At 41.4% G+C, this 27574-nt stretch overlaps 1 protein-coding gene across 1 annotated transcript in view; it reads right to left on the bottom strand.

Annotated features, from left to right (window-relative positions):
• Nucleotides 1–4706: 4706 nt before the first annotated feature.
• The window catches only part of TSHZ2 (teashirt zinc finger homeobox 2), a 406137-nt gene continuing 383269 nt past the window's right edge, over nt 4707–27574 (bottom strand). The window contains exon 3 of the mRNA XM_045529598.1: nt 4707–5083. The gene's annotated coding sequence lies outside the window, so the exon portion shown is untranslated. The remainder of the gene's footprint in view (nt 5084–27574) is intronic.

Below are 27574 nucleotides of genomic sequence, written 5' to 3'. Positions count from 1 at the left end.
GTCTTCACATTTGAGACATAATCGTATGATTGCTCAAGTTCTGCTAATATTAGTCAGTGCCTGGGGACTGATATCCAAATGTAGGTTTGAGGTTCAAGATAATTTAGCGAACACACTGAAATTTATCTTCTGAAGGGGTTGAAGGGAACAGTTAGATTTTTTTTTGGTCATGCATTTGTTCAAATTTTTCAACTTCTCCTGGGGTTCTCACCAGAAAGTTATTACTTGTACTTCCAAAAGCCGTTTTAAGCAAATAAGCATGATACAAAGGGATGTGAGTATTTGATCTGTCCTTTTCAAACAGGCTGTATTTAAAAAGGCCTTAATAATAATCATGTGGCTACTGGGAAAATCATTTGTATGACGAAGGGTGTCAAGTCAGGGTGTCACTCCTTGGAAGAGCCATTTTACTTGGAATATATTTTTCCAAAGGAAATGGACAGAGTCCTGTTGCAGAAATAGCGTCCCACCTGGTACTAGCATTTTAAAACAGTCCTATTCTAATCCATAAAACATTTCTAGTTTTCCCTTAAGCTTTGGGCTGCCTTGTGCATGAATAATTTTTGGAGAAACACCCACGCCCGTTAGCCCATTGTTCGTAACTATTGGAAGAAGATTAACTAGAGCCTGGAAATTGTATATCTGCGTATGCCTCTGAATCTGTCACAGGGAACCAAAGGAGATAAGTGGCTTTTACTTTGGATGAAGAGGTAAAATTCCCCTGTAGAAATTCTAAAGATGATTCACAAGTTTCAAAACGTTTAATGCTTTCCTACAATGGAAACATGTTTCTCTGTCTGGGAGGATGGAAATTTGTATCTCTTTCTCCAACTCAATCTTTGTCTAAAAGTATTTCATAGATATTTTGAGAAAGTGCCACATAGAGGAAGGGAGAAAATGAAATTAGCATTTTAACATCTCACGGGGGAAAAAATAAACTGAAAGTTCAGTTTGGTTTTCTTTTTTTTTTTTCTTTTGCCTAATGCATGTTCAAAATAGATACTACTTTTATTGCTCTTTAGAACTACATATGTGTATGTGTGTGTTTTAAAGCCTTCAATACATTTTCTTATTGTTATTATTTTAGCATTCATCTACACATTACTATTCTTGTTGCAGAGACGAGGATAATGTGAAAATGACTTTTATGTTTTTTTTTTTTTAACAAAAACATATAACAAACTTAAAAAATGAAACTCAATGAAAAAGAAAAGAAGGCTTGAACACAGTCAAATAACCTGGGAAGTGACAGACAGAAAAGCAACTGAATGAAAGCACCTTGTAAGGTGTGATCTTTGGATTTACAGTGAAAAGTTTCAGAACATCATAGACTGTGACTGCCACGCTATCCATAGACCCTGGAAAACAACAGTGAAATTCATATATATATACATATTCACACACACATATATGAATACATACACACACACACACAGAGTCTTCATACACACCTCCTCACTATTTAACCAGAGTTACATAAATGCTTCCCAAATAGGTCATTGCATTTGTTTGTTTTCTTCATTTCAGCTAAGTTCAGCGGCTTGCACACATGAGATTAATTATGCAAGATTCAAACACTAGAGCAGGCACATTTTGGGGGTGAGTTTTAAGAAATCTATTTGTGACCTGAAAGAAAGTCTGTGGGGACTGTCTGGGCTATCCAATTTATTCCATGATTATATTCTGTTTTTAGGTCTTGACCTATTTTAATGCTATTTCCTCCCTGTATGCTTTTCAGAAGGGAAATTCCTTATTCTGAAATATGATTATTTTGACTCTTTGTAAACTCTGCCCCTCAGATGTCTTGGTGTCAGCTACCTTTAGGAGCTGCTGTAAACACGAGCAGCAGGGACGTTGTGTGAAGTGTTCACTGTCGCATCCCATGGTGCCTAGGAGAGTGTCTCGCACTCACAATTGGTGCCCAACAATACTCGTTAAATGAATTTGCTAAATAAATTATGTTTCCTGTTGTGCCTTGTGCTGCCAGGGGTTTGTAACATGCTGTATATTTGGGGGATTTGCTGAACTCCAAAATGGGGCCAAATGTATAACATTTAAATATTTATATATAATTTTTTAAATGGACATTTCAATTTGCAGCTTGCTTGGTGGCCTTAGCTGGAAGGAAGGACGGGGAAAGGAGAGGCCATCTCTCTCTCACTGGCACCAAGGGGTGGTGGCAGGATGGAGGTATTCGAGGATAATTTGCACGATACTTCTCTGTCATTCTTTCTGATTCTAAAATTCTAACTTAGCGGAACTATGTTTTATTGAGAGAACGGAAGGCAGTGGTATGAAAGAGGATCAAAAACATTCTCCTGAGTTTACGTTGTTAAGTTTTTTCCCTCCAGGAAGAAGTTTCTAGAAGACTCACAGGGCTTGCCAAATGAAGACAAGCCTGGTCTCTAGGCATATACTGAGAGCTGTGTGTATCTCACAGTGCCAGATCTGGTTTCCTAAGGGGAACATTGGCAGCTGTCCCTCAGGAGTGACATTCATGGTTGTCAAGTGACGATTCATGAGTCTTACCAAATTTATCAATATTCTTGACTCTTGCCTCCCACCCTACCCGACCATAGAAATTGCACTAACAAAACCATATACATTATATGTTGAAGCAGATGATTTATTTTTTTCTTAGAGGGAAACAATTTCCACGAAGTTGAGAATTGTACTGTTTCCCCCCAGTTGGAGCAAGACCTGAAGAATTTGCTTCTGGACGATTGTGGTGGGATCTGAGTTACGTAACTTTAACTAATAACCCTGGATTGGAGCAGGCAATTTTTAACAGCTTCAAGAACCCCAATGCTAATGCATTGATTTTCTTTTCATAGAATTTCGTTGTTTGAAGGACAGAGCTCGGTAGAGTCCACCCTTCAATCTTAACCCATCTGAAGACTGTTCCTTTCCAGTTGAGCTCCATTCATTTCTGGTTGAATAGGTTAAGCAAAGACAGACCTCGCTGTTCTCAATTCACTTTATGATCCTCCCATCATAAAAAATAATATCAGCACCTTGCTTTTCATGTCAGAACTACATTTGAGCCGCTATTCCCTATGCCCATGAGTAAATCCCGTAAAAGCCGCCCCGTTGTACTGTTGCTATTTTTCCTTGTGGGTGATTGATTGATGGATGAGTGCTGACACTTCAATGAAGCTATTTCGACTGCCATCTCAATCCGATGATGTGAGGGGTATATTTTCTGTCCATGCCTCATTACTTCAGAATGACATTCCTGGAACTTCATTTACTTTTTCCCTCCTTCCCTGAAGCGCCATATTTTTTCCCATCTAGGTTATGCATGCCATAAAAAAAGCAATTTGCTATTATATGTGGCATAAGGGCAACACTTTCCCTAGGAGGTAAATAAGAAGTTTTTTTTTTTTTTTAAATCCCAAAGTTGAATTTAGGGATCATGTCAAAATTTCCAAAACAATTCCAACAGGCAGCCTCTGTGAGAAATGGTGAGGAGGAGCTATTTGGCTTCATTTTGTCAGTGTTGGTTTTTTTTTTTATAACCTTGGTAATTAAAGGAATAACACAAAATATTTCTTTTGTTTCAGAATCATCTAGTTCCTAGTGTTGTGCCTAGAATAGCATAAATATTTCATCTATAGCTGAGTAGCAAGTTACAACATAATCCAGACTTATTTGTCCTTTGAGAATAAGGAAATTCATTGTTTAAATGCAATGATGGATTTATCTATTATAGGTTGCTTTCAATTGTATAGAAAATGCTCGACTAGAGTAAACAGATCTACCCCTCCATTTCCAAATTGTGCACTAGGTATGCAAGACTTTTAATATTAAAACATGCTCTTAGCTTTTTCAAGTTGACTTAGGACCTGATTTTAATCTGTGTAATACAGTATTCCCGTTAATAATAACGTATAATTAAGACATCCGTTAAAAATCCATAACGTTAATTTAATGGAGAAAATCTAATACAGTTCTATTGGAATTTTTACGTTAAATTAACTTTAACGGGCTTTTAATGGATGTCTTAATTAGATCTCATTATTAACGGGAATATTCCACAAATTAAAATTGGGCCCTCAAAGTTTTAATGAAAAAAGTTGCAAGAACACATTTAAAATGGACACCCTATTTCATGCTTTCTGTTGCTTCTAAAGCTAAGCTGCGTTTTAGAGCCCATAAACAACAGGTCCTGCAGAAGGAGATTACCAGAAAAGGCTGCTGCTGAACTTTCTACCCTGCAATGATCTCATCTTCTTGCTTTCTCCCAGATTCTGCATCTCACCAATTCTCCCAGTTTGCAGGTCTCATAGACAGTGATGCAGGCTTAAGACTGTTTTTTTTTTTTTTTTAACCAATCAAGATAAGGATGCCGATACAGATGCCCACCACCGCACGAGCAAAGGTCTTTGGCAGCAACACGGTTAAGCCTAACTATTTGAACAACTTTCACAGAAGATGAACATTGTTCAGAGGTTTTCTTGGCTCAAACTCTGGTTTAACTTAATAATTCTTCTACTTTGCAGTGATTAATGGCTCCCTAGCGCAGGGGCAGGACTGGGCAATCCAGGTGCAACCGTAATTGTTACACTGAACAGAAACATTTCCTTTAGACAAACGTTCCCAGAGGGCTTATAAATAGGAAATGGACATTACCATGAAAAGTAAGCTTCCAAGTGTCTACATCTAATGCAGCCCACTTGGACATTAAACTATGAAGACTTATACTCCCCCCACCCCTTCCTGTTACAAACTGACAAAATAAGTACATCCATGTTCTCAGTCATTATTTTTCCTCAGTGGCACTTTGTTTTTTTGTGACAGTGAAAAGGGGACGGTGGAGACAAGACAGCCCCATTGCAGTTTATCAATGAAAATCTAATATCATCCGTAAGCAGAGAAGTGGAAATCAATACTTCATTACCAAATTGTTAGTGAGGATGAAGAGAAATGGCTGGGGTGATTTTTTTTTTTTTTTTTTTTGGCAGTCTTCTTGGAGCCAGGGTGTCAGGAGGAGTTCAATGAGTTCAATGTCAGAAGCGGGTGGTGCAACGAAGGGTTCAGATTGGGGCATCCAGGCTGGAAAGTTGAAACTAAGGCATTTGTCCTGTAATGGGAATCAGAACAACAAAAAAAGATGCATTATTTTCTGAGGAATAGACCACGTGATTATTTCCCCGGGGAGTCAATTGCCCACCTATACTACTTCATTCGTACTAATGTTTGAGTAGAGTGTACTTAAACCTAGTCTAGGGTCTGATATAACCAGATGATGGGATGTTGGAAGGAGGAGCCAATTTAGGAAGAAAAAAATTTGAAATATAATAAATGCAAGAGGTATTTGTATACCCGTGTTCATAGCAATATTATGTGCAATAGCCAAAAGGCATAGAGGCAAACCAAGTGTCCACTGATGGATAACTGGATAAACAAATGTAGTATGTACCTGCAATGGAATATTACTCAGCCTTAAAAAGGGAAGAAATTATGACACATGGTACAACCTGGGTGAACCTTGAGGACATTATGCTAAGTGAAAAGAAGCCAGTCACAAAAAGAAAAATACTGTATGATTTCACCTATATGAGGTATCTAGAGTAGTCAAACATGTATAAACAGAAAGAAGAATGGTGGTTGCCAGGGGCTGGTGGGGGGCAAGGGAATTCTTGCTTAATGGGTACAGAGTTTGTTTTGTAAGATGAAAAATTCCAGAGATGGACATTAGAGTGCACAACAGTGTGAATGTATTTAATACCACCGAACTGTGCACTTAAAGATGGTTAAACTGATAAATTTTATGTTATATGTATTTTACCACAAATAGAACTAAAACTATATAATGTATATTTTTTCATTATAAAGCATTTTGAAAAAATAAAAAAAATTGACCTCTGGCCCCACCATCCAGAAAAAACTCCCATTCACATTCTGTTGTATTTCCTTCCAGTTTTTCCTCTCCTCATGCTTTGTGTTAGGTTTACATAGCTGTAGGGACTGCGCTGTACGGTGCACCTGTCTGTGTGTTTTCACTGGAAAGCATCTCTGTAAACAGCTGCATGAGTTCTGCCGCATACATGATTGTAGTTTACTAAACCCTTCTTGTAATATCGGACATTTAATTTGCTTGCAATTTTATTCAATAATATGTAATGCTGTGATGAACATCTTTGTGTTTAAGGCATTTCCATATGCTGGAATATTTACATAGGCTTAAAATTCTTAAGTGTGGAATTCCGGTCAAAAGATATGAGCGTCTTTGTAGTGGGGAAATGCTGCTTAAAAGTAACAGGGTGAGTTTCCCCCCAAATTTTGCTATTTGGATGACTGTGTGGGAAGCACATAATTCCCATCAGCCCAATCTGAGTGGGGTTCCTTGTTTACATCTTGTTATTTAGCAGTAGTGTTCATTTTAGTGAGAAAAGAACACCTTGAACTTAAATATAATTAGTTTTTTTGGAAAAGGAAAGCTTCCAAATTTCTAGTAGAAGAATAAAGACAAATCGTTATGACATTTGATATGTGTAGAGAACTCATGCACACAATAATCATAATAGACATTTTAAATGATTCCTTGGTAAGGAATAATATGACTGCAATATTAGCAACCAATTTTTATATATCTACCAAATTCCAGTCACCTTACACACATTACCAATAACTCTTGAAACAATCTCATTTTAAAAATGAGAGAGGACTCTGGGAGGCTGAAGCGGAAGACTGCTTGAGGTCAGGAGTTTGAGACCAGCCTCAGCAAGAGTGAGACCCCGTCTCTACTAAAAATAGAAAAAAATTAGCTGGGCAACTAAAAATAGAAAAAATTAGCCGGATGTGGTGGCGCATGTTTGTAGTCCCAGCTTCTTGGGAGGCTGAGACAGGAGGATCGCTTGATCTCAGGAGTTTGAGGTTGCTGTGAGCTAGGCTGATGCCCTGGCACTCTAACCTGGGCAACAGAGCAAGACTCTGTTTAAAAAAATAAAAATAAAAATAAAAGTAAAAATAAAAATGAAAGAGGAAAAAAGATTCAAAGAGATTAGTGATTTGACCCAGGTCTCACATCTGATTAAAAAGTAGAGGATGGCTTTAAATTTAGGCCTTCCCACTCTGAAGCTTCCGGGCTCATCTCAGGCACCAGCCTATCCAGGTTACAGATGAACACTGTGGTCACCACCAGTGGAGGGGACCATTTCCCTTTGGCATTAGATATGCACTTGAGAGAAAAAAGGGTCCCCGGCAGTCTTTGCTGTGACCTGGTTGGGACTCCCTGGCAGATCTAGAAACTTGAAGGATGATGGTCATATGATTGGACAAAGAGAGATGGGGTCAAAGAAAGAGAAAGAAAGTAGAGGCCAGAAACTGCAGTAGCATGACATTGTGAGGCAGTGCAGTCCTGGCTGAAGGGTGTGGTTTCATACCAGGTGTCCTGTTCTCCTTGACCTTGATATGAATGTGATACCAATTTTATAGAACCTTGTTTCATTTATCACTTTCTTGAAGTGGCTTCAGATTTGACTAACACTCGGGCTTTTCTGGCTGCGTTTCTTTTAGGGCAAAGTTTGTTGTGGGAAGGGGAGCAAGGAGAAATAAAAAAAATGATTTTAGTATATTATAGTCCCCTTCTTGGAAATTCACAGTATACATTAACATATTAAAGACTCTGAGCAGTCCTGCTGTTCAAACCAAACCAAACACATACAGTATACTTTTGCTTAACCCAGTGCTTGCCAGATTTGTTTGATAACCCTTTCCTTCACTACAAAAGACTCACAAATATACTTAAGTGTTGTTTTCTGGAAAACACCTGTGTGACAGATTCGTGTGCAAAGACAGAGGAAGTGCTTCAGTTCCTAAGATCTCAGTCCCGATTTCATTATTGACTTTCTGTGATTCTTTGCTGAGGTTATTTTGCTTTTGGGGGCCTCAGTATGAAAGGATCCTGTCATTGTGACAATTTGACATTTTATGAGTGTTTATTCTCTGCTCTCCATGCTAAATTCGTGATTCACCTCCTGTCAACTTTACAGTGATCCAATGCAGGAGGCCATAGTGTCTACATTTTCTAACCTAGGAGACAGAGGTTTCAGAGAAGTGAAACCATTAGGCCTGCAGGCATCTGGTCTCTTCAACCACAGTTTCTTGTATGGCCTGTAATGGTTTGGTAATATTTTAAAGCGTTAAACGCTAACTTTAAAATAATTTAGAGGCATTTCCCCAAGAATATCTGAGTACAGTTACTTTTAAATTTCAGGTGCCCGTGTCTTCTATTGAAACCTGGCTGTGAGGCTATTTCTGTTTGAGAAGTCTCTTCATATCCCACCACTATTGATGGAAGTGGTGGAATCTTCGGAAGGTCAGTGTTCCTGTACTAGATGTATGTTAAAGAGGATACCTGAATCGTGGGCCAACTGTGGACAATATACTATTTTTTTAAAAAAATATTCTTTATCTTAAAAGAGGAACAGAAACGTGATTTTCCTCTGTGCCTAAAGATGAGATCCTGGCAGATAATTAGAACTCAAAAACGAAGGGAAGGGAAACGAGAACTAGTGTTATTATTTCCCATTGTTCAGAATGAATTGCACGGAATAGATTGAGAAGAAAAGGAAGCAAATATTATTAGTTGCCTCTGAAATGCTGGTTGAGGCCAAGCTTTGCTGCCACATGTGTTTTTCTTCCCCCTAATATGTTGAGCTACTACTATAAAAATAAAACAGAAATAAATAAAAATTTTAATTACATATCTAAAAAGTCATTGGCAGTGTTCATTAAGTAGAGTTTGTGAGGGAGAGCCAGGCGAAGAGATGTAATTATTTTTGTATTAATTACAGAGCCACCAGCAGATGCATAGAATTATATATGCTTTAATTTGGTTCTGCTAGACTTTTGCATCCTCTGGCAAATCATTTTGGTTGGCTCCTCCTGCTCTCCTGGCCATGGCTGGTCCTGCCGGCCCCCCTGTCTCTCCTCTCTTGCTGCTGCTCTGCACCTGCACTGCTATTCTCAGGGTGTGTTTTGTGGTTGCTGCAACGATGGGGCCTGGGAACGTTAGGCACCTTGCAAGTGTGTGGGGCAGTTTCACACAAGGTGGTATCTCCCTCATCTTGCACCATTTTTGAAAATCTCTCTGTAGGTCAGGGTTTCTCAAACTTGGCACTATTAATATTTTGAGCCAGATCGTTCTTTGTCGTGGGAGACTGTCCTGTGCTTCGTAGGATGTTTAGCGGCATCCTTGGCCTCTACCCTCCAGATTCCAGAAGCAACCCCCTGCCCCCTAGTTGTGACAACCAAAAATGTCTCTAGACATTGTTAAATTATGTCAAATTATTGTCAAATGTCCCTCGGGGGTGGATTGCAAAATTGTCCTTAGTTCAGAACCTTTGTATAATGATCTGAGGCTAGAACTTAACTCCATTTTACACATAACCAGAAAGTCTTTTATGCACAGTTTAACACACACTGCATTTTCCAGAAATAAAACTTATCTAAGAAAGAGAAGGCGTACTTTGTTTTATTTGGAATTTTAATGGGAGTTATTTGCCGTTTTAGAAAACCAAGTTGCCTTTGGCACCGCTATTCATGCTACTCGAGATGCCCATTCAACCCACTCGTATTGATCTGTGTTTGTCGCTGACTTGTTCGTGGTGAATCTCCCTGTAGGGGCACCCACCTGACTACCTCGTTATGTCTTCCATACTTCGTTACTCTGAGGATGGTACACAAAGCAGCAGCATTGGTATCACCTGGAAACTTGTCAGAAATGCAGAATATTAGGCCTCCTCCCACCCACTGATTCAGAATCTTCACTTTAACAGGAAGCTTGAGTGATGCCTGTGCATGTTCAGGTTTGAGAAGCCCTATTCTAGTGCTTTTTTGTGCCCAAATGGCCTCCCTTTCTTTCTTATTGTATAATCATGATATTAGGTTATTTCTTTTTGAAATTATGTATGTAGGTTGGTCATCGGATCTATGAATTTTATTTCAGGATAGTAAAAGGGAAGTTATAAAATACTTGTCCTAAAATGTCAAAACTGGGCCTGCAATGGTGGAGGGCCCTGCTCTATGGTCTCACTTTGTCACCCAGGCTAGAGTACAGTGGTGTCATCATAGCTCACAGCAACCTCAAACTCCTGGGCTCAAGTGATCCTCCTGCCTCAGCCTCCTGAGCAGCTGGGCTGGGGCTACAGGTGCACACCACCATGCCTGGCTAATTTTTCTATTTTTTGTAGAGATGGGGTCTTGCTCTTGCTCAGGCTGGTCTTGAACTCCTGGCCTCAAGTGATCCTCTCACCTTGGCTGCCCAGAGTGCTAGCGTGAGCCACCACACCCACTATTTCCTTGATTTCAGAACCTTTACCCTTAACCATTGAGCTAATTGTCCCTGATGTTGGTTGGATCTGTACCAATAGGACCATTAATTCTTTGTCAAAGAGGTTCTTCATCAGACTCTTGAAGAATAAGGAGGCAATACTATTATTAATCTTGATAGTTTTGTTGGAACATTTAAATATAGATGGCATGCAGGTCATAATCGACAGGTTGGAAAGTCTCAACTTTTGAACTTCCTCTTTTAAAGCACAACTTGTCATAAATCAACCATGTGTCTCAAATGCATTATATATGCATTCATGACACAAACCAGACAACCAACTGCCTACAGCTTTCAATTTGGAGGAGAGTTTTTCTATGGGTTTTTTTTTTTTTTCTTTTAAATCAGTGCCAGGGCCAATGTCTTCTACACTGACCTCTACCTTAGATCAAGGTAGACACTCAACTTTGAGAGTCTAATGGAGTGAGCAAATTGGAAATAATTTTTAAAATGTTTCCTTTTGGTCTACTTTACGGGCAACCCTTGAAGTGGTTTGGGATCTCTTCACCAAGCCCTGTGTGCAAAATGGCTGTTGAGTGAAACCAGCAGAAACAGGGTGACATCTTGGACAACAACAACAACAAAAATGTCAGGCAAGAAGACACCGGGCCTCCTGAGAGTGGCTTGAACACTGTCACTAGGCTTCATTTGTGTCCTTACTGTGTGTCAGCTTAGAAGATTTCAATAGTGGCAGAAAAGCTTGTCCTTAATGCACATTCTTCAACTGAAGGCTACCCAAGTAGTTAAGAAACAGAAATAAAAGAAATGGCATGAGAATTTGCCCTATGAAAATCTCTTGACAACTAATGATGGGATTATAGAGTCTTAACTGCTGAACAGTTATCCCTAATTATAATCAAAGGTACGTCAATCTAAATAAAAATGATAAGGCAGAGAGGCAGTCTCTGCTATCTCCTCTTCCTTCCTCCACTTGCTTTTTAACATGAATCTCTTCTCAGTATGATGCTTTGACAAAGCTTGGATTGAATAATTATCAAAAAGAGATGAAGCCCAGTGTTAAGGAAAACATATTTTTGCAGGGAGGAGTGGTATACTTTTTTTTTTTTTTTACAGAAAGAATGGTTTCTTTCAGATTTAAATATTTGGTTCTATCATGGGAACCTCCTGTCATCTTTACTGTACTCTACTATATCCCAAAAGCCATGCAAGAAACAATTTTAGGAAAGGCTTTGCTTATTCTTAAATCCTAATATACATTTTCCTTACGGAAAAGGGCATTTTTGGGATGGATCATGTTTGTAATTTTACTTTCACCTACCAGGAAGCTCAGAGTCAATTGGTGGCCCAACTTAAAACAATTGTGTAGCCTCTTAAGGCTACAGTTTATACCTATAAACTTCTCTCCATAGTCTCTCTCCATTTTCCTTTGGCTTATTTGTTAATAGTTTGGCTCTGCCATTTACTAGCTGTGTGACATTGGAGGAAATGACTTACCTCTTCTGTATCTAAATTTCCACATCTGCAAAATCAGGATAATAATAGTATCTTCCATAAATGTTCCCTTGCATACAATAAGCGCTCAATAAAATGTAGATTTCTTTAATGATTTCCATTTCTTTTATGATTTTGTTGCATTACATATAGTATAGTACCTTAAAAATGTTATGGAATTAGATGTAGAATAAATTAAAAAAATACATACATAAAATTCTGCTGATGTGTTAGAAATAAGTAGTCATCAGGTCTTGGAAAATTGATTACTCTTCCCTTCTGGAAATTTAAAAAACTAAGTAGAAGAGGAAAGGCTCTTTAGTTGCTGCATTAAACAAATGTTGAAAAGAAATCAGTTGTCAATTCAGATATGAAGCTAAGAAAAGTTTTCCCCTTTTATTAAAAAAAAGGATAAAATAGCATTTCAAAACATTTGATGTGGATATTAAGAAGAAAGCAAAATCAGTCATAATACCTACCATTTTATTAAGTGCTCATTATAAGCTCTGCACTTTAGAAAACTACCTGACAGTAGATCTCATTGTTCCTATTTATTGATGAGAAAACAGAGGCTTGGGTTGGTTAAGAAACGTAACAAGGTCAGATAGTTGGCATGTGGGAGAGCAGCCTTTGGGTTTAGGTCTGTCTGACTTCAAAGCCTGTTCTCTAACCAGTATTTATTGCTGTCATTGGAACTAACTAGAATCTTCTAAAGGCACATTGCTCAGTAAACAAATGAAAATGAAAAATATATATAATGAAAAATGATAAGGATTGAAAAACTGTCTAGCTGTTGTCATCCTTTCAAAAGATAAATTAAAAGGATGGCAAAGATCAGGACAACATCCTGACAATGGAAAGGGAAAATGTCCCTTGTGGTTTCAATGTTAATTATAATTTCATGTTCAGCAATTATGTATTTAACACTTGACAATTGTCATATATGGTTGCTTTTGGGTGCATGGACATAGAAGAGAGAAAGGAAGCAATTTCCCTGTACCCATTTTTATTGGCCACATTCATATACTCCAAAAGAGCACTTAAATTGTTTGAAAGAGGTCTACACGCTGGCAAACACCACCATAAACAACCCGGACAGCTTAAAGTCCAAACCGCCACCAACGTGATTCACAATGGAACCCATCTTCCCTAAGTGGAACACAGAGCCAAGGTTATTTATTGCAGTTAACTTACAACCAAACGAGATTCACTGTGTGGACACAGCTAGGGGACTTTACTGCTGCCTAAAACGTGAGTTGTTGGCATTTAGGACAAATGGTATGCTCTCCCGGTATGGAAAATAAACAGGCAGACTTTCTTTTTTTTTTTAACCACTGTGATTATGTATCTAAGCAGCACTGTTTGCGGTTGTGTGGACACTGGAAAAGGGGGTTAGTGGGTTGGATCACACATTATTCAGGCAAACTGCTTTCTAAGAAGAGTTTGCATTCATTTTAATGATAGTTTCCATTTATTGGGTGCCTACCCTTTGCCTGAAGCTGGACTGCTGTTGTTTTATTTAATTCATATACTAATCCCCAAAGGTTGCTCTTATGAACTCCTTTTTTTAGAGATCAGAAAACGGAGGGACAGAGCTTTAAGTAACAGCACCGAGATCACAGCCTGGGAAGTGGTAGAGCTGGGATTTGAACTCAGGTTCTGCTGTCAACAAAGTACCATGCTGCTTCCTGGTAATAACTATTTTCCTTTACCGACTTGATGGTTACCAATAATTACTGATCTTTACAAAAAGTGGCAAAATAGGAGTTATTTCTTTCCCTTTATGAATGAAGTTTCAGGAGACTAAATTGTCCCCTCCATCCACACAGCCATTTCCCAGGGAGCTGGAATGAAGTCAAGGTTTGTTGGATCCCAAATCTAGTCTCATCTGACTCCACCAGTGTTTCCCAAAGTATATTGTAGAGAACCCGAGTCCCTCAAGAGGCTCTAATAAAAAAAGATATTTCAAAAAAAATCCATGCGTATATATATTTTAAACAAAGTTCCTCAAAAATGCTAAGCTCCTTCCCACCTCACAGCTTGTGTACCTGTTGTAACCCTACCTGGAGTGCCCTTCCCATAACTGTCTAGATGATTCTATTCCACGCTCACCCTTTGGCTTCAATAGCACATTCTCAGAAAGGTCTTTCCTTACCCCAGAAGCTACCCTAGGTGCCCAAATTTGCCCTCTCTTAGCCCCCGCCTGTTGTGAATAATATATTGGTTTGTGTGGACACTGGTTTAACACATCTCTCCAAACTTCAGGCTCTGGGAGGGCACAGGTGGTGACTGCCTGATTCAGCAGTGTCCACCATGCCTGGCCCACTGTGGGTGTCACTCAGTGAAGAAACACGAGCTCTTCTTTGGACTTGGCGCATTGTTCTACCTTTGTAGAATCACAGAAAGCAAAGTGGCCGCAGGCATCCTTTGTCCTCCCACCCCACCTCCATTTTGCAGATGGTGACATGGAGGCTCAGGCTTCACATTGATTGGAGGAGGAGGTGGAGGAGGATAGAAACAGGAAACACCTGTTATCACCCCAGTCCATTCTTGACTGGGAGCCTAAACGTTTCACCTATCATACCGGGTTTAATCCTCTAGATGAAGGAAGCCAAAACTAAGATGCTAAGCAACGTGGCCAAGTTCACAGCTAATAAGTGGCACAGAGTTATCTGACTGAGGCTCACACCCGGATCCACACCATGTGGGAGTCACCTCTGGACACCCAAGGTGGGACGCATCTCTCTGGCCCTACTCCCAGGGGTTCTGCCTTTATTCGTCTGGGGTGTGGCTTGGGCATTGGAGTTTGAAAAGCTTTTCAGGGGACTCTAATGTATTTCCAAGATTGAGAACTACTGCTCTAATGTAGGACTTATTTACTTATTTCTACCAGTTAATCGTGTCCTTCTTTTAGAGACATGGTAGGACACATAACTTGTACAATTCCACAACACTCCTTGCTTCCTTCTCTCTCTCTCTCTCTCTTTCTTTCCACTCTCACCCCTAAATCTACAGTTCTGTGTAGATAAAATTCCTTCCCAGTGCACACAAATATATGCACCGCTGTTTATAAAGGCAGCCAACCTTAGTTACAAGCCCCAGTCAAAATGGTCTTGTTGTACAAGACCTTCAAGTCCTGGCTTTGTTGATTTGTTTGCGCTTCAGTGATAACAACAACAGCTGTTGCCAGTTGAGGACTTACCTTCTACCAGGCGCTGTGTGAGGCACCTGACACGGACAGAGAGGTCCCCACAACAACACCGAGGCAGGTATGGTCAGTGATACCACTTTACAGAAGGGCACATGGCTCAGGGGGACGTGAAGTGCCCGGGGTCACCATGGCCTGGGTCTGAACCCTTCTCTGTTTGCTGCTCCCCCGCCCTGCTAAACGCACTGCTTCCCGGAAGGCACCTTCAGCCTCACGCTCTGTGATCCCATTTGGGATCCCACCAGAACAACACTGGAGCAACTCCGAACCAGGCTTGCTTTCTTGAAATACAGTAATCCAAGGCTTTCCTCCACCCCCAAATCAGCTGTTGAGCAGCAATGAGATGCATTTTAAATGCCTCACTTATAAAATTTACTAGAAAACTTCCAGTTCTTCCAAGCATAGCCATAAACGGAAGTTAATGGAAAGCTGTTGTGCAAGGTTCCCGTGGCTACAAGCTGCTCCAGGGCCAGCACAGTGGCCAGAAGGGGCCATCGACAGTAAAGTAATGACGACAGAAGCCTTACTGACAAGCAACGCGGAAACCAGTATTACGGACTGAATTGTGCCTCCCAAATCCTTAAGAGGAAGCCCTAACCCCCAGTCCTTCAGCGGCTACTTGGAGATGGGTCTTTAAAGAGGTGATTAAGTTAAAATGAGGCTGTTAAGGTGGGCCCTAACCCAATCTGGTGGATTGGATTTCTTATTTCTTATAAGAAAATGAACTCGAGCGTGCAGACACCAGGGTGTGCACACGCGCAGGAGGACAGCGATTGGAAAAGGCAGCGAGAGGGTGGCCGTTTGTGAGCCAAGGAGAAAGGCCTCAGACGAAACCAGCCCTTCCTGCACCTTCATCTTGGACTTCCAGCCTCCAGAACTGTAAGAAAATAAACTTCTGCCGTTTAAGCCATCCAGTCTGTGGGATGTTGTCACGGCAGCCCGAGCCGACTACTACAGCCAGGAAGGGACAGCAGGGGTCGAAAGCCTGAAACTGATCACAACACTGGCTTTGAGCAAGTTCATCCACATTCTAGAAAGTGATTTCAAATCTCTTTCCTCCCTTGCCCCTCCAGCCTGTTCTGTGAGCTAGAAAGGGTCTGCAGGCATTATTAAGGACATTTAAAACAATAAACTAAATCACGGCTCAGCACGGTTCCACAAAATCATGAAGTAATTTGGTGGCCCATGTGGCACCGCAGCTGTCTTTCGGAATTTAATTTTGAATAGGGTTAACACGTGTGTTTAGAGAAGGCTACCCCGTGGGTGGTTCAAAAAGAGTTTGTTAGAAATTTTTGAGTCCTTAATTCTTTAACTTACATCTGAAAGGCAGAAACTGGCTTCCTAGCAATGCTGGAGTAACTAATATTAGTTTTAGACCAAGAGAAGGACTTTTAAAGAGCTCCTCAGAAGGGAAGGGGATGTAGAAATCTCTAGAAGTGGCCAGGGGTGTGTGCCTGAGAGAGTCTTTTTGGGACTTTCTAGCCTCACTTGAAGCAAAATAACTTCATTTTCATCTGTCTTATATATTGGGCTTCATATAAAATTTTATTTGAAGAACATATTCAATTACTACTAAAATTGTCATTATAATTTTATGTAATAAAAATAATAATAATGCCTGATGACCTCTAGACCAGGGGAGGTAGCAAAATTTTGACTGTGCATTTTTTGCTCTTGCCTTACCAGTAAACAATTCTTTCAGCAAATATCAGGGAAGCATTTGCTTCATGCCTGCTGCTGGTGCTGTTTTGACACAGGCGACAAGACAGAACCCCTGCCCCCAGTGAGTCTGCATTCTAGAAGGAGAGAAGACAACATGCAAATGAGTCGTCAAGACTGCACCCTGTGAGGTGAGTGCTGTGAAGATCAAAAAGCAGGTGGGGGGAAGTGAGTGGTGCAGGTGTGAATGTCAGTGGGGCTATTGGAGAAGGGGCCAGAGGAGGCCTCTCTGAGGAGGTGACATATGAATAAACACCTGAAAGATGAGAAAGGGACAGGCATGTGGGGACCTGGAGGAATGCATGTCCAGGTACAGCATCCACAGGTACCAATCCCCAAAGGTGGGGAACGGTTTGGGCCATGGAAGAGAATATTATCAAAGCCAGCACAGAGGGGGGGCTCAGCCCAGACTGGTCAAAACCAACCCACCAACAGCCCAGAGCGAGGCCAGAGTTGTGACCTCCATTCCACAGGTTGGCAAACTATGCCCCTCAGGTCAAATCCAACCTGTTGCCTATTTTTGTATGGCCTATGGGCTCAGAAGAGTTTTTATATTTTTAAAGGGTTGAAAAAAATCAAAATAAGGATAATATTTCATGACATGTGAAAACGATATGAAATTTCAATTTCAATGTCTGTCGATAAAGTTTTATTGGCACATACCCATGCGCATTTGTTTACATCCGTGGCTGCCTTCATGCTACAACAGCAGAGTTGAGGAGTTGTGACAGAGACTGTGTGATCTGCACTGTATGAGACATTTACTATCTGTCCCTTTGCAGAAAAAGTTTCCATCCCCTGCTGCCTTTGAAAATAGCTCTTTTTGAATACCTGTGAAACACCTACGGGAGTGACCTCTCTCTAGCTAACCATGGGTTCCTTCTCCTCAAAACGTCTCCAGGCAGAGACGTCCACACCCAGCTGGGCCCTTGGATTAAACACTTCAGAAGGGTCTACCTTACTCTTTGCTAACTGATTGTAGATATTTATTCCTTAATTGGGTAAATATGTGTTGAGAGATTTTTTCCGGCACCCAATGCTAGGCTAGGTGTTGGATATTCAATCTGAAACAGGATGGCTTTCTTTGGGTTATGTTCCAGCTAAATAGGTTTTCACCAGGCAGCCCTTTCTTCTTTCACCCTTAAATACCTTTGCGCCATAGGAATGGTGGGTGTTTAATTTATACCATCAGAGTCAATATATGCCATATTCATATTAATGCCCTGTAAGTTAGGAGACGTTTCGGTAAATAATGAGACGAAGTGAAGCAGGCTTGAGGGTGAAGTGAGAGGGGAAGCCAAACACACATAAGGTCATTTCCACACCATGAGAAAATCCTAGCAGGGAACCTTCACTTGGCATCCGTCACAGAATTCAGGGGCTCCATGAACTTGGGTGGGAATGAGAATTGCATCTAATTTGATTGCATTAACCTCTAAATGAAATTCAGCATTTCCTTCAATTATGAATGTAGACATCAAATCACAATAGTAGTAACAGTATTGTGATTTTTATCACCAATATTTTAACCAAAATGTCACAGATATTTAATGTCACATTATAGTTGTTGCAAATATCTTGCAAGATTATGTATGCTCGTCATTACTTTGAAATTACAGTGCAGTGATTAGCCGTAGTGCTGGTCATGCTATTTAATGTGTATAAAGAAGTTCATATATTTTTATATCACAAATTGATTTCTTTAATATTTGATAACTGTATTTCAATGATTTTTTCAGCCCTAAGTATTTTATTTTATGACTTTAAAAACATTAGTTTTGAGAAGGGCTCCATGGGCTTTACCAGATGGCTGCAAAAATCCACAGCCTAAGACGGTTAAAAACTTTTGTGTCCTAAGGAAACCAAGGGTCCTGTAAGATAAGCAGGTCTTAATCTTGGATGAGCATCACAGAAAGGTTAGTGAAACCTGGAATGCAGAATAGCAGTTGTCACTCAGGTTGTTCAAGTTTATGGCAAAGATGAGATGATACTATTTATATAAGCAAAATTCTGTATTTCTGCATATGTCTGTTTATGAAGTTGTAAATACACACTTGATTTTCCTGGAGAGAGAATCTGTAGCTCTCACCAGATTCTCAGAAAAGTTCTTGACCCAAATACAAGTTCAGAACCACCATTCTAGAAGGAGAGGTCTTAGGATAGGAACTCCTTCCAAACTAGGCTGTAATTCTTAGAAATAGTTCCAAATATCTAGCATGGTTACCGTCTAGAGAATTCCATTTCTCTGAGCGCCCCTCCCTGACTCTGGTCTATTTTCACCCAAATCCAAACCCTTAAGTCTATCCAAAACCAAAAAAGTTTTCTACAAGGGGCCAAATAAGTGGTCACAAAAGCGTTTATAGGAAGAATTCCCTCAATATCTGCTTTTATTGGGAAAGGAAAGCCAGTATCTTCCTAAGTTAATCTTCATTATCACATAAGTGGTTTTTCTCTTCCTAGTTTTAAATTAAGATACCCTGAATATTCCGCTCTCTTTCCTGCACTCCTTGCAAACCCACAATGAGTCACAGGAAAAAAAAATTCATGGCTGATCTGAAGGACCCCGAGCTAGGAGAAAGAAAGGTAATCATTTAATTTGTTGTTGTTTCCATAAATCAGGGCCCAGTCATCAATTTCACCACATATTTGAGAGCACATGTTATTGACAATGTGTTCGTAGAGAAAAATGGAGTTTGCTGGCAAAGTTGTTCCATTTTCTGAAGATTAAATTGTTCATTGTACAGGCCGCCATCTGCCCTCCCTGGAAGATATTTAGTTGTTGGCAGAGGCGTTCAAAGTCTAGAAGACAAAGTTAAATTTCTTTTTCTTTATTGCGATGCCTCACCAAAGACAAATTCATTCATTCATTCATCCATTCATTCAATATTTATCAAGCGTCTCTTTTGCGCCGTGTATATGAATAAAGTTAGCTAGCTTCCAAGGAGTGGATCCGTGTGGAGGGATCACATGTAGCCTGGTAACTGATTTATAATCCAACAGTCCTCTTTCATGCATCAGACCCCTGAAGGCCAGGCATTTTTATCCCCCAACTCAGCCTGTGTGCCGCCAAGGGTCCAACAGAATTATGGTGAGTGAGACATGTTTCTTCCCTTCAAGGAACTTCCAGTCTATGGAGGATGCATAAGGCAGGCACATCTAACAGCACATAAAGCACACCTTGAGAAAAACACAAAGAACAAGCAGAGCTCATTTCTGAGTAGAAGCTTTTTGGAAAAACTGAGTAGGAGAACTTGGAAGAAGCATGACATGTACCTTCACATACATAATATTCTTTTGTACTACACTATCCTATTGTAGAGATAGGGGTTCTATTCTCATTTTACAGGGGAAGTCATTGAAACTCAGAGAGATGAAATGATTTTCTTCTAGTTCTTGTAGCTAATAAGGGATGGTGTTAGGGGTCAAACTCTCCTTTCAACTCTAAGTCTGGCCCCTGGGTTATATAAAGTAGGTCCCCTAAGCATCTCACACTGTTGACAGTTTCAGCCCTAAACCACTTGCCTTGACTCATTGCATGAACTGCGTCTGAAGCCACTGCTATCTCTGTTATTACTCATCTGGGGCAATTGCCTTCCCTTTTGTTTTTACAGTTGATGAGAATGCTCTTGTCTTGGCCATGGACTTGGCTATTCTTCTTGACTATAACTTGGATCCTTATTTGCAGGCCACCCTTTCCTGAGAAACTTTACATCAATTCATCCTCAGGTTCGACCTGCTTCCTAGGCTCTTCTCACCTAGGTTCTCCCAGACCCTACCAGCAAATTCATTCATTCCACAAATACCTATTGAATGTTGATGGTGTGCCTACTGCACTAGGTGATGATCAAGACTGAAATAATACCTAGCTTTATGGAGTGTATAAAATAGTGAGGAAGCTGACTTGAGCAGACATGCACAGAAAGAATAAAAACGTTACAGTGGAGGCAAACATGATGGAGAAGAGTACAAGGAGAATGATGGGGTTCTAATCTAGTCTGCAGGTGTGCTTGGGTGTATCTTGGAGAAGAGAGAGTGTCATAATAGGCTTCTGTAAGGAGAGTCTTTTATGCCAGGATCTGAGGAATTGGGTAAACTAAGTCATCCAGATAAAGAATTGAGGAAAGAGAATTCTTAGGAGAAGTCCCAACATAATTGGCCTTGAGCCTGAAAGAAGTTTGACTTGTTCAAGAAACTAAAAGAAATCCAGTGTTATTGGGCTATAGAGACAAGATACAACAAAGTATTCTAAGTCACTGAGGTCAGCACAGACATGATCAACAAAATAATTATTGCTTTAGTCCAGCATATTGTACGTCCAGTAGATAGGATTTCCTAAACAGATTTGGTGCATATGATTTATAAAAATATGAATGCTTTATTCTCTATTGTACAATGAGATATTTTAATCAGTCAAGTTTTAGATGGAAATGGTTATATGAAAATGAGAAAATTGCATTTCATCATAAAGAAGAACCATCACTGGGGATCCTTGTCCTACATGTATGCTGTTTAAAAACTTGAGACTCTTCTTTATCTAGAATAGATTTAAAAAATTTTTCATGAGCAACATAAACAATATGGCTTGTTGGTTTGGAGTTTCAGTAAACTTTTTTCCAGAAAGATTTTCCAATCTGTTTTCCAAATTGTGTATTTTAGGCTGGGAAAGTAAGAGTCATGGTCTTTTTTTTGGCTTTTGGTACTGGAGAATGGGTTACTGGGAGAAAAGAGAAGAGCATCGTAGGGAGGGGATAAACCTTTAAAACCACAATTGGTACTTTTTGTTTTTCTTTTCCTGGCAGTCTGTATGAGTACTGGAAAGAAAAATGTGGTCATTAGAATCTCCTTTCCAGTAAAATTAGTAATAATCCATTATTAAATCATAAACAATAATAGGATAAAGGCAGATGGCCCCATTTGTGGATTTTGCATGAGTTCAAGAAAAGTCAGGGACTATATACTGGCAACAAAAAGCAATCCCTGAGAGTTTTGAAGCATTTCATTGCCAAGGCAACCAAAATGCCTTACATTATTCTTTCTTTTACCTTCATGTAATTCCTGCAGTGTAGCAAAAACTCTCCAAAAAGGGAAGGATGTATTTAAAGAGGGGGAGATTGGGACACCAAAAGAGAGACCAGGCCAAAACCACAAGCAAAATAATTGGTGGAGCAAATATGTCCAATACTGCTATGTCTCAGTTCATTCCCACAAATATTAAATGAGTAAGGCGTAGCCACTGCCTTCTAAGAATCAAAATTCAGCAAGAGGGTTAAGACATGTCCATTTGTTGATGTATTTGCTCAATCAACAAACATTTGAGCACCTGCCCTGGGCTCCATAAGGGGATCCCAATAAGTGTATTAGGCAGATGTAGTCTCTACCCTCAGGGAACAAATTTATAATCTGGTGAAAAAAGTAGAACACAGAGCATGTAACAAAAAGTAGAGCAATGTTGCCAAAGGGGAGTGAAGGCTGCTCTGGAAGCTCATGGGGATAGTGATTAATGTGTACGTAAGTAATAGCATTAGTGGGGGTGGGAAGGCAGATCCCACAAGGTAGTAATTGATCAAATTAAAGAATCAAGAAAAAAAAATTAATAGATGGAGGCTGAGCTAGGCCTTGAAAAAGGGGGTGAGATTTTAATACGTGACAGTGGAACAGGCAGTAACCCATGTGGAGGGGACAGCCAGGCATAAGGACACAGCCTCATTTGGGGAATTGATGATAAGTCCATTAACCAGCACATTGCTTAGGAGATGTGACAGTACACTATTTGTTTCCTTATTTTTCTGTCTTACCCATTGTAATATAAACTCAATGAGGACAGGGACATTTCTGCCTTGTTCAGTGGTTATTGACAGAGCCATCAACAGCACCTGGCACACAGTGGGTGCCTCACAAATATTTGTTGATTACATATGTAATTTTGCATGCTTACTATGTGCTATGCACGATGCTGGAAACCTTTATTTATTTGTTTACTCCTTACAACTACCCACTGAGTTAGGTCCTTTGGAAAGGAGGAGAGACTCTAAACAACTTGCCCAAAGGAACCCCACCTAGGATTTAAACCAAGGGCTCTCTGACTCCATGGACCAAACATTTAACTGCTATGTGATCCTGCCTTTTGGGGATTAGGAGTGGTTACTGATATCAAAAGGGCAGTTCGGGGTGATCTGGGGAGGACCACAGCAAAGCATTCAGAGGTTGATGAGTTAGAGACTCTGACACAGGGGAACGACATGATTTGGTGAGTCACTTACATCCTTAAATTCTAGGCTTCTTCTCCATAAATAAGTAATGATTCTATACGTCATATTTTTGGTGAGAGTTGGCAATAATGTATGCAAATTGTTCAAGATGTTCTTAGAGGCATTGATTTTTGAGGGTCTTCTGGGCCATCTGCCATCTTGCCTAGATGATCACTAATCTTTACAGCAATTCTTAAAGGTGGTTGTTATTATTCTCCTTTCCCAGGTGAGGAGTATGTGGTCTGGAGAAAGATCAAATTATATGTTCCAAATCACACGGTTAGTGTAACAGGGTACTGAGTGCAATTTTCCTGTTTCATGATATTTTGGTTTAAGATACAAAGTTAAGGACTAGATGACTATACCTCTCGTTTGAAAGGAAGCTGCCAGGCACTACCTAATGATCAAAGTTAACATCACCAGCTGTGAGGCCTGCCGACATTATGAAACTCCTGCCATGAGGCATTGGTGGGGACACATCATTGGTATTTTTGCTGAAAATGCACAACATCAATCCAACCATAAGAAGACATCAGACAAACCCAAAGTGGGAGACATTCCACAAAATACCTGACCAGTGTTTATGGAAGTGTCAAGTTCATAAAGGACACAGAAGATCAAGGGATGGCTACAGATGGAAAGAGAAGGAGGCATAACAACTAAATTCAATGTGAGATCCTAAAGTAGCTCCTGGAACAGCAGAAGGACATGTGGGTAAAAAGTGGTAAAATTCAAATAAGATCTGTCATTTGGTCACTGGTATTGAACCAATGTCAATTTCCTGGTTTTGACAATTGCATCATGCTTCGGTGAGATGTTCACCTTAGAGGAAGCTGGGTAAAGGGTATTCATAAACTCTCTGCACTATTTTTGCAACTCTAAGTCTAAAATTATTTCAAAATAAAAAGTTTAGAAAAGGAGAGTGGGAGCTGTCAGACTCATTCCCATGGGATTGGTTAAGTGGCTGCAGATCAGGCCACCAGTCACCATTTTTCCCTCCTGCCAGCAGCCTATCTAGAAAAAGACCACAGGAACTCATGGAGGAATTTGTGGAGGGGACACAGAAGTCGGGAGAGTGGCCTGATGGGAAACACTGGAAGGGACTGGGCTCCAGCAGGAAGGGGAGTTTGGCTTCTGAGTTCTTGGCGGGTGGCGCTTCCGCAGCAGACTGTGACCTACACTCTGGGAGTGCTGAGAAGGAGCAAAGGTTATGCAGGAGGATGGTGGAGGACAAGAGGGAGAAGCAGCTGAATTTCTACACCCTCAAAGTTTTGGCAAGAAAAAGGTGTGTGAGTTTTCATTAGGGCAAGAGCTGTCTTGCTGCTTATGGGCACCCAGCCCTAGAGGGGAGAGGGGCCCTTAGTGGCAAGAGGATGAAAGGTGATCCATGAGTGGGTAGGGCGCTGTGGCTCATGCTGTAATCCATGCACTTGGGAGGCCGAGGCAGAATTGCTTGAGGACAAGAGTTTGAGACCAGCCTGAGCTGTAATATACCGAGACTTCACCTCTAAAAAAAGAAACAAACAAAAAAGAAATCATCCTGAATGGAGCACATCTCCCATATTAGGAACTGGGCTTCTGTAGACCCCACTCCTGTCCCCACGAGAGAGTTAGGCCCGGATGCTTGCCCCACAAGGGGCATCCGCTGACAGGGGAGGGTTGCAACAGCAGTTCATTAATAGGAGAATTTATGAATATATGTCCCCATTCTGCCAACCCTCCTCTCAAGATCTAAAACCATCCAAGAAAGAGGGGGCCTAGAAGAAGAAGGCAGAGGAAGTAGAGAAGAGTGAAAAAGCTGACCCCCTGTCCCGAGGCTGGGACAACCACAGTGATGTGGCTGTGCTCTGTGTCTCTTTCATCCTCCAGCAGGCTGGCCTGGGCAGGTTCTAATAGCAATGGCAGAGGCACAAGCTCTTCCCAAGCCATTGCTTGCATCACATCTGCTGACATCTGATTGGCCAAAGCAAGTCATATCTGAGCCTAGACTCCAAACAAGAGGACACTACAAAGTGCCGTGGTGCAGGACACAGATGCAAGGAAGGTAAAGACCTGGGGCTGTCGTGCAATCTTCCCCACCAGTTGTGGAGGTAGGTAGGAGAGCTGGCACTGAGCCAGGCTCAGCTGCCTACCTTATACCATTGGATGGGTCTGAAGTGATCCAGGCATGCGTTCCAAGTAGGACAGCGTGACATATGGCTAACACAAGGTCCAAAGCTGTCAAAGTTGCTCTTTGGGGTCCCCCTTGGTGGGTTTCATTTTCTGAGTGCATCGGCCTCCTTGCTACTTGGGCAGAGAGCTGAGGTGACTGTTGGGATCGTGGTTCTGGAGGCTGGCCACTTCACAGAGTTCCAGTGTCCTTGGCTAGCTCTGGCACCAGCTGGACTGGGGCTGTGGCATTTTGGCACCAGGCTTTCCTGAACATCCTCAACTTGGCCAATTTCCATTGCCAACGAGTAGCGTGCTCAGAAAAGTCAGTTAAATTAAGCTTGGTGAAGGGACACCGCATCTTTGAGTAATGAGGTTGGGAAGCAGGGAAAACATTTTCCACTAGCTCATGTGTTACTGTATGGCATTCCGATTTCGTGACACTTCCTAATAAATCATTGCTTATCACTCACATGGGAATGGAACATGGCTCCGGTTAAGATTCGTTAGTGATTGTGAAGAGGCAACATGAATTGCTGTATATCAGGGCTTCTTGATCATCTTTCTGTCCACTGTAGGCACTTTTTTTTATCGTTATATTTACTGTAACTGTTGTTTAGAGCATAAATAGTGGAAGGAAAGAGCACCAAATATGAATAATGAAAATAAATTTATCTTATTTATGTGTTTATGCAAGCATTTGACAATTATTCTGCACAGCAGTTTGCTTCCAGGGTCGGTAGTTGCTGCATTCAGAAAAGTTCCTTACACTTCAGGTTTCTCCCTCTCATCTCTCTCGCCTGTATTTTTTATAATGGGAGATGCCAGCACATTCGTATTCAAGGGTGGAGGCCCTGGCACGTATGTCATTCTAGTCTAGGCTTCAGGTTTCTGAACCATGTTGGCCCTAATGCTCATGACGGAGGCCTCCCGGAAGCCGTGTGTGTTACAGGCACTTCATTCAGATCCAAAGGGGCAAGGGACAGTGATTAAAAAAAGCCAGGGTTGGGCTGGGGGGCCAAGTTGCAAAATAAAACCTTTGATTTAAAGATGGTCCAGCTGGTTGGCCATTTGGGACGAATAAGGACTTTGGTAAGAAGGTCCTGGCTGTTGGAACAGACCACCCTGGGAGGTCTGTGATTAAAGCACCAGAGGTTATAGGGCTTGTGGACACTTGGACACATCCTAGAAAATTCCCAGCCTAGGATGTCCATAGAGGAAAGATTCAGCGAGTTTGGATGCTTGAGGAGGTCGGAATGTTTGCTTATGGACGGACGGGAAAACACAAGCCTGTCCTTGAAATGCTGACAGGGCTTTCCTGATTAGTTCCTGCCAAACCTGCTCCCCTGGGGTCCCCACCCACGTGCACCGACCTCTCTCGGTTCCCTCCTGGCGAGGCCCAGCGGTATGCTGCAGTATTGGCGCTGCTGGACCCCTCGCTCCTTTCCCTGCCTGTTCCCTGGGTACCCCCCCTCCCCCCAACACACTCCTCATAGAGCCACAGCTGGGGAGAGGGGCAGCCACCGGTAGCTCTGTCACGAGTGCCCGTGGAACTTTCCAGAGGACTTGAGGTGGAGCCTCTGTGGAAGGAGAGCATTGCCCGGCAGCCATTTTTGTTTCTTGAGAGTTTCTGGAATGTGCCAGATGGTTCTACAGAGAACTATGACTAATCCACACACAGAGTTAGAAATGGAAGATGGAGAAGGTTTTCTGAGAATCTGGGGCTTCAGTAAATCACGACCTGTCAGATTCTTGGGCTGAAGAGGAGGTCTGTTTAAACTTAGGATGAACTCTTGTCCTGGTATTAGTCCCTTGTCCTGGGAAACCCCTCAGTCCCAGGCAAACTAGGATGGTTGGTCACCTTATTTAACCCCCAGAGTGACCACGCCCAGGGATGTGTTGCCTCATTCCAGTCCTCTCTTCAGTGCTGATGGTGCCTCTGTTTCCTCCTTCCGCTCCGTGGATGTTTGCTGAGTGCCAGGTACACACCAGGCCTGGCGCTCTGTGGGCTTCGGCAGGCAGCAGCCACCGTTGGTAGAGGGACTTCCAGGTCTCAAGCTCCTCGTGGTACTTTCAACTCATAATCTCTGCTTCTCAATCTACCCTACAAAGTTTGTATTAACTGGCCCATTTCACAGATGTGGAAACTGGCTCAGAGGGTTGATTTGTCCAAGCTCTCCCAGCAGAGCTACTTGGATCTTACTACAAAGCCCTCTCCATGAATTACGTGCACTTATAGCCATGAACTTGTGTCAAGGCTGAGAACTACATTTGAGTGTTGGTGAGACAGATGAGAAACCTGGAGCTCAGAGAGGCTAGGTGATTGAATGAAGGCCACGCAGGGCTGGTGAATGGAAGAATCAAGGCTAAACTCTACGTCTATGTTGCCCTCAAACTGACGTCTCTTTCTTCCTTCATGGGGAAGAAAATGGAGACCAGAGGTTCTTGAATTTCTCTCCT

Source organism: Lemur catta, chromosome 17 (assembly GCF_020740605.2).
Source record: "Lemur catta isolate mLemCat1 chromosome 17, mLemCat1.pri, whole genome shotgun sequence".
Lineage (NCBI taxonomy): Eukaryota > Metazoa > Chordata > Mammalia > Primates > Lemuridae > Lemur > Lemur catta.
This window is presented reverse-complemented; position numbering and strand designations above follow the sequence as displayed.